This window comes from Nilaparvata lugens, chromosome 10, assembly GCF_014356525.2.
Source record: "Nilaparvata lugens isolate BPH chromosome 10, ASM1435652v1, whole genome shotgun sequence".
NCBI classification, from domain to species: domain Eukaryota; kingdom Metazoa; phylum Arthropoda; class Insecta; order Hemiptera; family Delphacidae; genus Nilaparvata; species Nilaparvata lugens.
In genome coordinates, this window is record NC_052513.1 from 30,762,128 (window position 1) to 30,776,532 (window position 14,405).

General features: G+C 33.9%; 1 protein-coding gene across 1 annotated transcript in view; it reads right to left on the reverse strand.

Annotated features, from left to right (window-relative positions):
• The window catches only part of LOC111050425 (17-beta-hydroxysteroid dehydrogenase 13), a 53,226-nt gene extending 39,211 nt beyond the window's left edge, over positions 1–14,015 (reverse strand). The window contains exon 1 of the mRNA XM_022336744.2: positions 13,850–14,015. The gene's annotated coding sequence lies outside the window, so the exon portion shown is untranslated. The remainder of the gene's footprint in view (positions 1–13,849) is intronic.
• Positions 14,016–14,405: the final 390 nt, after the last annotated feature.

Below are 14,405 nucleotides of genomic sequence, written 5' to 3' on the forward strand. Positions count from 1 at the left end.
AAAGGATTGTTAGTGAAATGGATTGGATTTTCTAAACCTAGCTATATTAGTAAAGATCAATTATTAGATGAAAAATAGTTTTGTAATCAATTGTAAATAATCTATTGTAAATATCATGATGTACATTTGTTGAAAATATATTAGAAGTATTATTTAACATTGGTTCTCATTTCGTAATATAAGAATCCATAATCTGTCTGATGATGTGGAGAGGAGGTGGAGAGTGTTGCTCTGCATTCCAATCTCTGGGAAACGCCTCTCTCACACAAGTAGCGTCATCATGACCTCGGTCATTGTTCTAACTATTCAGTGGCTTATCAGATCACGCTCTGTACGTTTGTAATCATGAGCCAATTACCAATTGTTAACTTTGATACCTTAATTACAAATAAAGAAAAGCCTACATTTTGTAAAAATGGGAATCTGCTACCTCACAATGCGCGAATGTTAATAATTTCTCCTAGTGCTGGAGGAAAAACAAATCTCTTATTTAATTTAGTATTTGCTGAAAATGGTTTAAAATTTAAGCACATTTACTTATTTAGTAAAAGTTTATATCAACCAAAATATGTCTTTTTAAAACAGGTATTTGCAGGTTTGAAAAATATCGGATTTCACATGAAAGATGATGTGAGTCAAATTCCCCATCCAAACCGAATCCCTGAATATAGCTTGGTAATTTTTGATGACTTGCAACTGAGTAATGTGCCACAGATTAGAGAATATTTTACAATGGGTCGTCATCGTAATATTGATACTGCATATTTAATTCAGAGTTATGGTGCCACACAGAAACATTTCACTAGAGATAACGCAAATATGATTATTATTTTTAAGATGGATTTATTGAGTCTCAAATTAATTCACAGAGATCATGTTGGAGGAGATATGTCTTATAAAGATTTCAGTAAACTTTGTCATACAGTTTGGAATCGTAAACCGCATAACTTTCTTACAATTTTAAAAGAATGTACTATAAAGGAAGGAAAATATCGGGATTCACTGGACACGATACTTTCCCCTCAGTAGAGATTAATTCTTTGTACAGTCATGTTGTCTAAAACACATAAGAGTAGGAGGAGGAGGAGGGGGAGGAAGAGGAGAGGAAATAGCTTAGTAAATAACAGGAAGGAGAATTAATAGAAACGATTAAGACATTACGAAAGGTGATTAGTGACAAGCATAAAAGCCTTATTAATTTTGAAAAACGAACGGATGAATTCAATAGGAAATCTCTTTCGCCATTAATTGAACCTATAATTGAATTGGGAAAAACCAAATCTACATTACATTCTAATCATGATGTAAAAAAGGAAGAAGTAAAAGAGGAACAAGAGAGTATGGAAATTGATAATGAAGATGATGATGATGAGTATGAAGATGAGGAAGAGGGAGAGGAGGATGGTGATGATGATGATGATGATGTTGGTGCTAGCAGAATCAATGATTTGTTGAGCAAATACCTAACAGTGCTTCATAAGGAAAAGTTGAATAATTCAATTACTTATGGAGTTTCATACAAAGATCAAAGTGAAAAGTATTATATCGGTGATATACAGGTAATATTTGATAATGGATATATAGATGTTGATAAAGAAAGAATTCAATTAACTTGCGGATTACTCGAATTATTATTCAAAGCGAGACCAAACAGAAATCTTTATAATAATGATGACCTTGACAAGTACAAACATATCTTATTACTTACTGGCGTACATTTAGATCGAAGAGGTTATGTTAAACGTAATCATGGAATTAAATCGCAATTGATTCAGAAATTATTTCCCAGTAAAAAACTTGTTAAAAAGAAGGGACAAGGTTTGTTGAATTTTGCAAAAAATATTTCTCATGAAAGAAATTACCAATACTTTGATAGTTTTGATGAACTAGTGGAAAGATTAAATTTACTCTATTCCTCAAAAGCTTCTGGGAATTCTGCTCATGATGTTGAGATTTCATCTATACTAGAAGAGCTCAGAGAAGCAAAACTAATTATTTAGTGTCACGATGACCTTGCATCGATTCGGACGGATTGAAACACCTACTGCTACCGCTTCAACTGCTGAGGTTTCCTGTAATATTGATGTCATAACACAGACTATAATTGATTCAATAAATCAGCAGGGAATCAGTGAAGCTGTTAAAAGTTCATTACAGAATTTTAGTGCAAATATTGATAAAGTTATCATAGAGAGAACACAAACTCTACAGAGTGCATTAGGAGAAGTGAAAAATTTATCAGATACCTTTTCAACCCAGTTGGTTAGTATTGACAAAAATAAGGTTGATAAATCTTATTTGGACGAAAAATTGAAAGCCATTTCTGATAAAATTAAAAATTTAGAGATCTTGGACAGAAACTATCTTAACACTAAACTGAAACAGCTTAGTACAGAAATTTTTACTAAAGTAAATGAAACACAACCGTCAGTAATTGATAATAAATATTTAGATACTGTTTTGGAGAAATTGACTAGTAAAAATATAACTAAGGAAGAATTTGAAAAAAGATTATCTGGAATGGCAGACGCAATAAAAGCTACTATTTTTGATGGGATTAAACAATTCGTTACAAAGGATGCTGTTAATGGTCTGATTAAACAAATTACTGAGCAATATGCACAAAAAACTGATTTAAAAGATTTTATTAAGAAAGATGAATTGGATCTTGCTGTTAAAAAGGTTAATGATGAACTAACAACCTTGATTACAAATTCTGAAAAAGATACTGTGATGAGACTGCAATGTTCACCCGCTTTTATAGATTATTTAAAATTATTCATTCACAAAATGGCCTACGATATTGTAAGGAATTACGCAAAAGTTAGTTTTAATATGAATTGGATAGAAGCTAAACAACATAATTTGACTGAGGAACAGGTGGGAGATTTGATTACATCGAAAATGGGTCTTGGTCAATATGCTGGGTTTGTATTAGCCCCAAAAGAAAATCTATAACGAGCAGTAAGCATTGTAAGCATTGCTGGACATCACATTAGATAAGGAAAGTATAGCACGCGTCGAATTGCAGCAACAGAAGGTGTCATTTGCTTTGAAACGTTCGAACTGATAAGATGAGTGCTTATTTCGATTGCACAAGCTTTAATGAATTTTCAATTGATGCAGACCCACAAGCAAATTGGGGTTTTGACCATTTGGCTTACGATTGGTATACTGTAACCAATGTCACATTTCCTGATAGTGGTGAAATTTGCATACACATAATTGATAGTGAAGGAGACTTTAAAGAGGTTATCAACTTGCCCAATGAGTATTCTCTAGTCTTAAACAAGCATAAACTTAAAAGTTTTCTTTCACGCTCGTGGGAACTTAATGTCAGTGGAAATCGAATTTTCCTAAGAGAACTGCACCGATATTGATGATGTTGATACCCCAAGTGATATAGGTCTGAGAATATCTATAAATATTTTTGGAATGCTTGTTCGTACTAAATTTACTATAGATATTCTCGGAGAGCACACTTAAAAAGCAACGCCTGCAGTTTGTACAGCACATAGAAAATTTCAATATAAATTTGTGAAATTTTTCTTAACTGTCGGGTGGAAAGCAAACCAATCACTTTTTACAGTATAAAGATGGATTCACTCATCTAGCATTCACTTTAATTTGACAGTAGAGAATTTTTCCCTCAAAGGGAAATTATTTTTTCACTCATTTAGCATTCACTTTAATTTGACAGTAGAAATATGGATTCACTCAGTATAAAGATGGATTCACTTTGCATTTAAAGATTTTAGGGTTGCATTTAAAGTAATATCCTTGCATTTAAAGATCCTTGCAACTAACTCTAGAACGAGAAACTTAAAGAGTAATAGGGTTTTAGCACATCTACAAAAGAGTTTCTTATCTATACTAGACTGGGATTGATTCACTTTAATCTGTCAGTATAAGTTGAATAGGGTTCTTAGAGATTCATGATGCTGAAGTAAGATCTGACTGAGAGAATAATTTGAGCATATCTTCCAAGGTTGACTCTCACTGTCAGTATAGCATTAGATGGAGTCACTTTAATTTGACAGTAGAAATATGGATTCACTTTAATCTGTCAGTAGAAGTATGGATTCACTTTAATTTGACAGTAGAAATATGGATTCACTTTAATTTGACAGTAGAAATATGGATTCACTTTAATTTGACAGTATAAAGATGGATTCACTTTAATCTGACAGTAGAAAGATGGATTCACTTTAATTTGACAGTATAAAGATGGATTCACTTTAATCTGACAGTAGGGAATTTTTCCTCCAAAAAGGGAAATTTTTTTTTCCCTCCCCCTCGTCCTCACTGTGAGAGGGAGAAGGAGAGGGAGAGGGTGAGGGAGAGGGAGAGGGAGAAGGAGAAGGAGAGGGAGAGGGAGAGGGAGAGGGTGAAGGAGAGGGAGAGGGGGAGGAGAGGGGGTCGCAGAGGGGGAGGGGGAGGGGGAGGGGGATTTGCGCAAAAATTTTTCCTTATTTCTCGGGGATTGTGCAAAAAAACCCGTCTGAAGTATCTATATGAGTCTACTAATAAATAAAATTATTATGTATTTGGTACGGTAGTGTTCATAAATAATGTATGCACGCACATCCAAGTGAATCAGTACTTGAAAGACCAACCGGGGCTTCAAATTACTACTAGCAAAAATATATTGAAATCTTACTTCACTTCACTTTAAAAAAAAGGTGAATGAAAGCATGTGAAATAACGTCAGAAACGCAGAGCATCATGCCAAACATGTGCGTGACCTCTATTGTGATACAGTGGAGCCTCAATATAGTTACATGGCGTTGTAATACAGACCTCATTAGAGTATACTATTGAGCGGTCCTTTGAGATGTACTATATCGAGGCTAAACTTTATCATCATTTTTTTACTCATCTATTTCATTATCCATGACGAACTGCGAGTGATAATCCGTTTTTGAACTATTATCAACAACATTACAGTCTAATATCTTTGAATATTAGTTATTAAAACTCAGTGTGGAGCGCTTTCGGATTTTTACAATCCATTTTCAACATACTTGAAAATGGATTCTAGTGTTGAAAATGTGTTGAAAAAGTGTTGAAAATGGATTCTGAAAATCCGAAAGCGCTCCACACTGAGTACTAAAGAAAAGAAAGAAGAAGAAAGAATACTAGTTTTAATAACTAATATTCAAAGATTTTAGACTGTAGTGTCGTTAATAATAATTCAAAAACGGATTATTTATTTATCATTTGACTCTTTCTATTTCTTGTCCTCCATTTACCATATTGATTCGAATAAACACCGTGATCCGGACACCATAAAAAGTAGAGTAATAAAATAAAGAAACCGAAATTCACTAATTCAGTAAGAGCCAGTGAGGCATAAAAGTAGTAAAAGGTATTATTATCATGTAATGATAGTCAAATGGGCCAGCTATTCCTTCTAAGGTTGAATACAGAAACAGGTCTTGGTACAAGTTTAGCAATCCCATAAAACGTGTTCATCCTTAGTTGTTGTAAGTTGTAAACTGGTACTTTAATTTTTTTCAAACATCTAATTTTCAGGTTTGAATTTGAGTTCGTCTCTCAACAACTAATAGAAACTTGGAACAAGAAATTAAGTCAAAAATTAATGGTCTAACTATTTCCGTATCTTTGTAGAGGATCAAACTCATTTGGGAAGTTTTCATCAAATTCTCAAAAAGTAGTTTTAATTGTTGGACAAGAATCAATCATTTCAGTTCCATGAAACATTAGTTTCAATGGAATATTGTCGAGTAGAAACAATGCATAAAATTTCTCAAATTGATTGTTGACTGGGAAATGATTACCAAAACTAATCATGATATCGAGGTATCACTAACAAGACCGAGTAATGGTCAACAATTAAGCTGTTCAAATTTATGATGTGAATCACCAGAATGTCAATTTAAAATAATCATGTGAACCAATGAAACATTAAATGTTAATGGAAAGGAGAACAAATGAATGAGTCATGGCATGGGAGAAGCATGATTTAAAAAGCATATACAGCTCATTTTTGAAAGTTCTCACATATTGTATCACCCCATAATAGTGCTAAGAATGTTAAATTATTGATCTATGAGTGAGTGATTGTTTGAAATGCTATAAATTATAAAAATTTCACCCTTCTCTCTCTCTCTTGGGTTAACAGCCGTAGGGCTGGTTGGCAGCAGCTCTCCATGCTTTTCTGTCGTCCGCTTTCCGCTTCAGCTCGTAGTATGATCCACATCTCATATCCCGTAGCAATTGTTTCATATACTCCAGCCTAGGTCTTCCTCTCATATTCCTTCCCTCAACCATTCCCTCCATTATCCTTGTCAGTAGAGTGTCACGTCTGATGATGTGGCCAATCAGCTGTGCTCTTCTTTGCTTGATCCACTTCAAGAAGTTCCGGTTCTCTCCCACTCTTTCAAAAACTTGCTCATTTGTAATCATATCTCTCCAACTGATCTTCATCATTCTTCTGTAGCACCATGCCTCGAATGCAGCCAATCTTCTTTCCTCTCTCACCCCCATTGTCCACGCCTCACTTCCATATGTTGCAGTACTCCATACATACGTTTTCAACATGTTTTTTCTTACGTCGAGACTTATGTTTTTTGAGGTGAATAGATTTTTCTTCTTATTGAAGGCAATCTTAGCCTGGGCAATTCTGCTGGCAATGTCCTTGCAGCTTCTTCCATCACTTGTGATTTTGCTACCCAGGTAATTGAACTCCTTCACTTCATTTACTACCTCATTCCTTAGCTTTACTGCTGAGCTGTTCTCTCCTGTCCTGCAACATATTAGCACTTTGGTCTTTCGGATGTTTATTTTCAATCTAAACTCTTCCTCCATTATTCTGTCCATAATTCACCCTTATCCATTGGTATTCTTACATCATCAAGATCATATCTCAAGTTCAAAGTAAAGAATAAATTATCATCTTACACGTACTAATGAAATCTTGTTGGTCCGTTCATCGTTTAATTGATGATAAGGCATTGAATTATACCATGGAATAGTAAATTTCCAAGAATGGAATACCTATTTCATGAATCATATTCTAACTTCATAGATAAGGTAGCTTATTACTAACGAGCTAAATATTATGGGACTCGCGAACACAAACCATTTCCAATGAAACAACATTCACGTTGTCTTCTATGCTGATAAACTGGATAAACAGCCCACATCATAGTAAATATCCTAGTCTCAAAGACTTTGCTCAAGGTCGAATCGTTTAATAGTCACTTTCAACCAGTTTTCATAATTATCATACCTTTGAGGCTCTCATTCTATAGATTCATGTTGGTCTTGTTTTGGAAATACATATGCGTTTATTTGATCCAAATCATTTTTCAAACTTTTTTAATTTTGTTTTTTTCGTAGAATCATAATAAAAAATTTGAATGAACTATTCTAGAATTATTGATCATAGTGCGAATAAGCTCTATGTACCCTACTAAATTCGTAAGAGGTCTGGATAGAGCTATTCTTAAAAACTTATATTTAGAATATGTATTTGAATATGTATTGAATGTATGCATGTATGTAATTTGAATATGTATTTAGAATATTGTTTGCTCTATCCAATGAATGAGAAATATTCCTTCCAAATAGATTATTGTGCTGTATTTTCTCGTATTGCATCGTTATAAGTAATATTGTATCAATTTCGAGTGAATAAGATACAAACAACCTGTGCGATCTACATTATTCATCAAAATATATAATTCGAGATGTATCTTTTCGATTGGACGATAACATTAGAGCTTGAAGATTTAAGTCGAACTTGAATTTCCAAAACAGTTGATTCTGAATTTCCGGAAGATTCTATCCAGTTTGCAAAGAGACGTCTCAAAACATATCCTAATCCAGTTCTCCACATAAAAAGGACGCAAATTACTTTGAAATTAACCCACTAGTTCCAAGTCAACTACTAATCTAGACACGCTATCGAAGATTTCCTTGCAAATCTTTTTTAGAACTTCCTCATGCTTCCGTCCAACACTGACAGTTATATATCATCGTCAACCAATCAGTTTTTTCCTGAGATCACCTTGCATTGATCGATCCATAGAGCTACCGGTTTCTGAGACATTCTACATGTCCAATTCACTAAATTCTAAAAGTTATCAGCAAACATTGGCCTACTTATGGACAACCTTCTCGCCTACAGTAATGTACGCAGGAAATGCAACCGAATAAAATGAGTCATGTATTAGTTTCATTTGCATTAGATTGATAGAGTATACCAATGATGCAGGTCATTCGAGTTCTCAGTTCACTTGCTCAGGCTTTAGACTACTATGATATTATTTGAAGCACCAATTAATAATCCTATCTCATGTTGAGTGAAAGAGTATTTCCCATTCGAAAGTAACACTAATACAATTGAATAATTAAGATTGAGAATTACCACTAAGTAGAATAGAATTCTTTATTGTCATCAAACACAATAGTGTAATAGACATAGTCATCAGGAAACATAAAACATACAACAGTCACACAGACAAATACAAAATAAAGCGTTTCACAGAAGTAAATATAGAGTCGGAACACACATCACATTAAGCTTCGACAAAAAAATGAGTTCTATACATAAATAATACATGAATAGATATAGCCTATGAACATATTTAAACAGTGAAATAAATCATAAAAAAGAAAGGATCTCCATACTCAATCATGCCATTCTTGGAGTGAATAGAGTGGTTTGGATTTCAGCAGGAACTTGTACGTTATAATTCCAATTTTCTAAAACTAACATTTCTAGCATCCAATGTAAACTTATTAAATAGTTTTATACCCATATAATCAAAGTTCATTTGAGTCTTAGTCAATCTAGCCTGCGTTACCTGCAGCTGATACCTATTTCTTGTGATGTGACTATGAATATCAATTCTTTGCATTAATTTATCGAGATTACCATTAGCAAAAAGCGAACAATTAAGGATGAATAAACAGGGCACAGTAAGTATTCCTAGTTTTTCAAAATGATCCCTACAAGACTCAGTGGATGGGATGCCAATTATTCTTCTCAGAGCCTTCTTTTGCCACAGTAATACATCTTTAGCACCAGGAGCATTACCTCAGATCAGAATTCCATACAAAAAATGAACATGGAAAAATGCATAATGGGCATAGATGACCAAATCCAAGCAGAATGAAAAAGACTAAGAAATTGTCAAAAGCCACAGATTCATTGATACTGATAATCAGAGATTATCAATGGTGTAATAACCGAAACCGGTCTTTCTAAGTATCAATAAATCTGTGGTTTTTGACAACAGAGATTGACAATGGTGTAATTACCGAAATCGGTCTTTCTAAGTATCAATAAATCTGTGGTTTTTGACAATTTCTTAGTCTTTTTCATTCAATGTGAATAATTACCACAATATCAACTTCTCAACTACACAAAAAGCAAATCTAAGCTGGTACAATATTTCAACTTGCCAAGTAAATATGTCACTCTTGATAGATGTTTACAGAGGTCCATTGTATGAGTATCCCAGCTCAGCTTAGGATTCAGGTGTATCCCTAAAAATTTTACATTCTTGTTCTCTCTAGCAGGTTTTAAGCTAAACAGTAGAGACTCTGTTTTGTTACTATTTACGATCAACCTGTTAACACTGAACCAATACTCAGCTTTATTAACAATGAGCGTTGTTTTCTGCCCAAGCTTTCCTGGATCTTTATCATTTATCAGGAATGTAGTATCACCCAGTTCACTAACAAATTTAAAAATGATCTTATTTTTTATTTCGCCTTTAATTTTTTTTTGCTGAGGGTGATACCCACTGCCCACATCATGAGCTCTAAGCTTGTGCGTGGGTGATGAGGCGGATGATATAGAGAGATGAATTGACCTTGTTTTAAATGGGTTCCGAACCATCGGGAAGCGATTTTACCACTCATGGATATCATATTCAGAGGAGTTGGCTCAAGCGGTCACCCTTCCAACGGGAGTAACAATATGAATAAATATTTGGTTAATTATGAAATAATCATGCCAATATCAAAAAATCAAACATTTCAATCACTGCAACTATTTCAATTAATCATGTATCTCTCACTGGATATCGGGTGAAACAGAACTAATAGTAGAATGTATTTTTTGGACTTTTTGTAGTTTGCTATTCAAAACTACTTTTTGTAATTTGATATGAACATGCTGCTTAAGCTACTGTTCATTTTTAATTGGCCGCCATTTTGCCACAATCTGCAAATTAATTCTCCTATTCTAATCCAACTTTTTTCGGCGGGACTGGAATCATATTCCATTGTCATCACAAGAGAAGCAGAATGTGATGAAATGTACAGTATAACAATGTCCTGTATATTAATGTACTCGTATATGTATTTTCTGTTTGGTTCAATCATCAGTTATATTGATCAAATCACAGTTTTCCCAATGAATGAACATGGAGCTAACTCAAATCTAATCAATTTCAAACTTATGAAACAATATAGCTAAAAAAATACACAACATGAGTCACAGTTTTCTAACAATTAGCAAGATTCTCTTTGGTAAATTTCAAGTCGTGGAATACATTATTCCCAAGCAACCATCATGCAAATTTTTCTATACTATAATACTATTATATTCGTATTGAAATTCCCCATCGAATTCTACTCCATCGTATTATCTTCTTGTCATGATTTTTCTATCGTATTCTGACATATGGACTCATACCATTTTTCACAAAAACAGCAGAATGGAATGGGAATGTATGATTTATTAGTTCCTCCTAATCACAATTGTTATCAAAATGAATGTGCAAATAGCTTCTATGTATCCAATAACTTTCTAGCTCGAAAAACAACACTATCAACCACCTGCAACGCAAAGACACTATCTTTAAGAAAACCTGATTGAGGTTAAACTTCAGCTCGTTCATTCATCCTTCAATAAGCATCGATATAACAAACCCATCACCTCTCAGAAAATATAAACACGCTAATGACCGATACCCTTGACATCTGCATTCTGAGTTCACCTTCCTCTCTATAAGGCGCGGAAACTGAACTCTATGTTATGAATATTTAAAATTACCTCACTTGTTTTCCTCGTTAGGAACCTGTTCTTCATTCGGTGAATATTCTAAAGATTTCAGACGCAATACAGAGAAATACTTTTGAACTGAGTGAATAAAAAGGATAATCTTCAATACAGTATCGCTTTTAATAGATTTAATTATGAAGACTGGAACACTGGAACCCAAATGGCTACTGTGGAAAAAGGCTACTGGCTACTGGCTACTGGCTACTGGCTAATGGCTACTGTTTATATTTTACTGAAAATATTAGAAATTGTTAGAAAATATTGTTCAGTTGACAGGAACTTTCAAGGAAATAAGTGTGCAGTCATTGAAAAGATGAAAATCTTCAAATTACTATTTTTGACTCTAATATTGGGTCAATTCACATGTTGTTTGCTCCAACTGAAGGTTCAGCTAATCCATATTTGCACGACTTTCTCAAAATCGCTTCAGGGAAGTGTGCTTTGTGTCTTGTAGCCTATGTGTTTTTGGAATGAAGTGATGGAATAAATTATAGAAAATGGAATAGAACATTATGAGAGATGAGTTTTCTTTCTATCTTGGGAGAAGGGATAAACTGACTTCGTCAGCTTATTAATAATTGATTTTCGTAGTTGCAAACTTGAAAGTCAATTCAAATAGTTGAATAGTTCAGTAAGGTGTATGTTAGTTACAGGTTCATCTAGTGTTAGATGAATGAGAACCATAACATTTGTTCACTGTGATTTTTGAATGAAATAATGTTCAACATAAAGTTGAGCATTGAAAACAAATTCTTTGAAAAACTGATCATTGAGTTGGAAACATAAAGTTGAACATTGAAAACAAATTCTTTGTTTCCATTCGGAGTTGAATTCTGGATCAACTCAAACATAGATTGATAAGTATTGATCTAAGAACACCTAATTCAGGGGTAACTGCTGAAATAACCCGGTTTTCGAGTACAGGTCTCAGTTATAGATCAGTTCGAGAACTGGTTGCGACCAGTTTTGATTCAAACTGCTATTTTCCTGCAATGGTTCTGGTTGAGGAAGGTTAATGAACAAGAGGATTTGAATTGACTTGACAAAAAATGCATCCTGGTATATCATGTGGGACGGAACACACGCAAGTGGTGGCCTTACAACTGATTATTATTTGCGAATAAATAAATCATTCTCTAGTCACCATATTAAACTACTTTTGAAATAAATCGATTTCTAAAAAGGAATGCCTCATTGACGTGCACTCAGCACTCCAGTTGAAAGGGTGGCTGCTTTAGGCCAGCTCCACTAACTGTCGGTTATGAGCTTTAAAATAATTTTGCGGTAGCTGGCACCTCCATGAAAATGCAGGACCATCCACAACTTATTATTAGCAACCCTCTTATTTCTCATGTATAAGGCCTACCAGAGAAAACTCCTATAATTGTATTCTCCTATAAGTCCAGGGCTTATCGGTTCATCATCTATAGCGAGTGAAATGTAGAGAAGAGAAGTTTTATAAAAAAGTAATATTTGTAAATATTAGTGAAGCGGAACAAGGAGCTTCAAATAATGCAGAAGTTTCTAATGAATATTATCGTGTTTTTATCAAATATTGAGCTTCTCTTATGTTTACACAGCATTTGCGAAGGGTTTTGATGATTTTGATTTGCGTAGAATGATGCCTAGATGAGCCGCAGGCTTTTGATGAATAATTATAATTTTGGGTTGATTATGGAAAATCCATTATTCTCTTGTCTTTATTCTAGTTTACTTTATCGACGACATGCAGATTCATTTCTAGTTGGATTTTGAAAGGAGCTCCATCTTTCATTTGTCAATTCATGAAACTTACTCGTATAAACAATGAAACAAACGTTATCAAAGAATTCCTTCTATTATTGATCAATTCCATGAATATTAAATTGAATACCAAATGTGATTCATTATTAGTGACTCAAGCAGAGGATGTTGGAAGTTGGAAAAAATCACTATGATTCTAGAGAAATAGTTGTTCATATAGGATACCTTAGGTATCAAACTGGCTAATCAAGTCTTTCGAAATTTGCAAAAATTCGGCGTTTCAAAGGAGATAATCTACGCTATCAATCATTAGTATAAAAGTGTATGAAACTGGTCTGAGGTCAGTACGAACAAGAACTAACAAAAATTAAGTTGGAATCGACAATAAAATTCACTATCCCCAACGCAATCACACTTGTATTGAACTGTAGAATAAATTAATACATCAATACAAAACAATTAATTGATATAACATTATTTGAAATCAAATAATGTTGTAATCTATGGAATGAAGCTTCTAAACGGGGCTCTCAAAGTCAAGGGATGAATAAATTCGAATTAGTCGAAAATATAAATTGTACAATAATATTGCAATATGGTAAAAAAGGGTCTGTTATTGTTTCCGATTTGTCATTTTCAGTTAATTATTAATTTGTAAAAATATAAATTTTTGGTTTTGTAAACTCAAATAATCAGTGACGTAGTCTTTGAAAACAACCTTACTTGACTATTAATAGCTGTAAATTTGGGGTTGAGAACAGTTTCCGGCATGTGTCTTGTACTGCATTATAATAATTTTAATGCATGTTGTCAATGAATGCTGAATAAATAAACCAATGAGGAGATAGATTACTCATTAGGACTAATTAGCTCTCATTTGAAAATGAAAGAAGAAAGTGGTATCAAATTTATATCGAAACGAATACCAATTAGGGTATTGTTGCAATTTAAATCTGAACAAATACTGTAAGTTCAACCAATTAGTCCCAACAAAATCTAGACCGGAAACAACTAGACTACAAAATCACCTTAGCTTGTAGAATTACTAATTTGTAAACTCACCTATTTATTCTACACTAGATGATCACTAATTGTTTTACTGGAGCAGTTATTACTCCAAGTAACAGGTACACATCGAAACTTGTAACAGTCGGAACACTACAACCACGCGGTTTGATGGACGAATTTGTACTGAATGGAAAACTGACTGTGGACTGATACTGATAGCCAAAAGAGAGAGAAAGAGCTAGATAGTAGACTGAGCAATACAGTAATAGAAAGTGAGAAAGATAGTCTGAGTGAGTGAGAGGGTATCAGAACAGCACTTGTTACTGGTCAGGTATTTGTGGGAGGGGGTAGGTGGACGGGCGTGAGTGCGCGTAGAAGAGTGAGTCGGTGAGAGTGTAGTGGTGACCCTGTAGTAACTTGATACAAGGCCCACTGAGATTCAGCATCTTCAGTTGTTCTTACAAGAAATCTGGAGAATGAATAGGAGTCTATTTTTGCAAGTTAGTTCATCTGATAGAATGTTGATTTGAACTTCAACAATGTATACTTGGATACTTTACAAACATTCTGGGTAACAGAGTATATTCTTTTGAAAATTATTTGTTTTCTT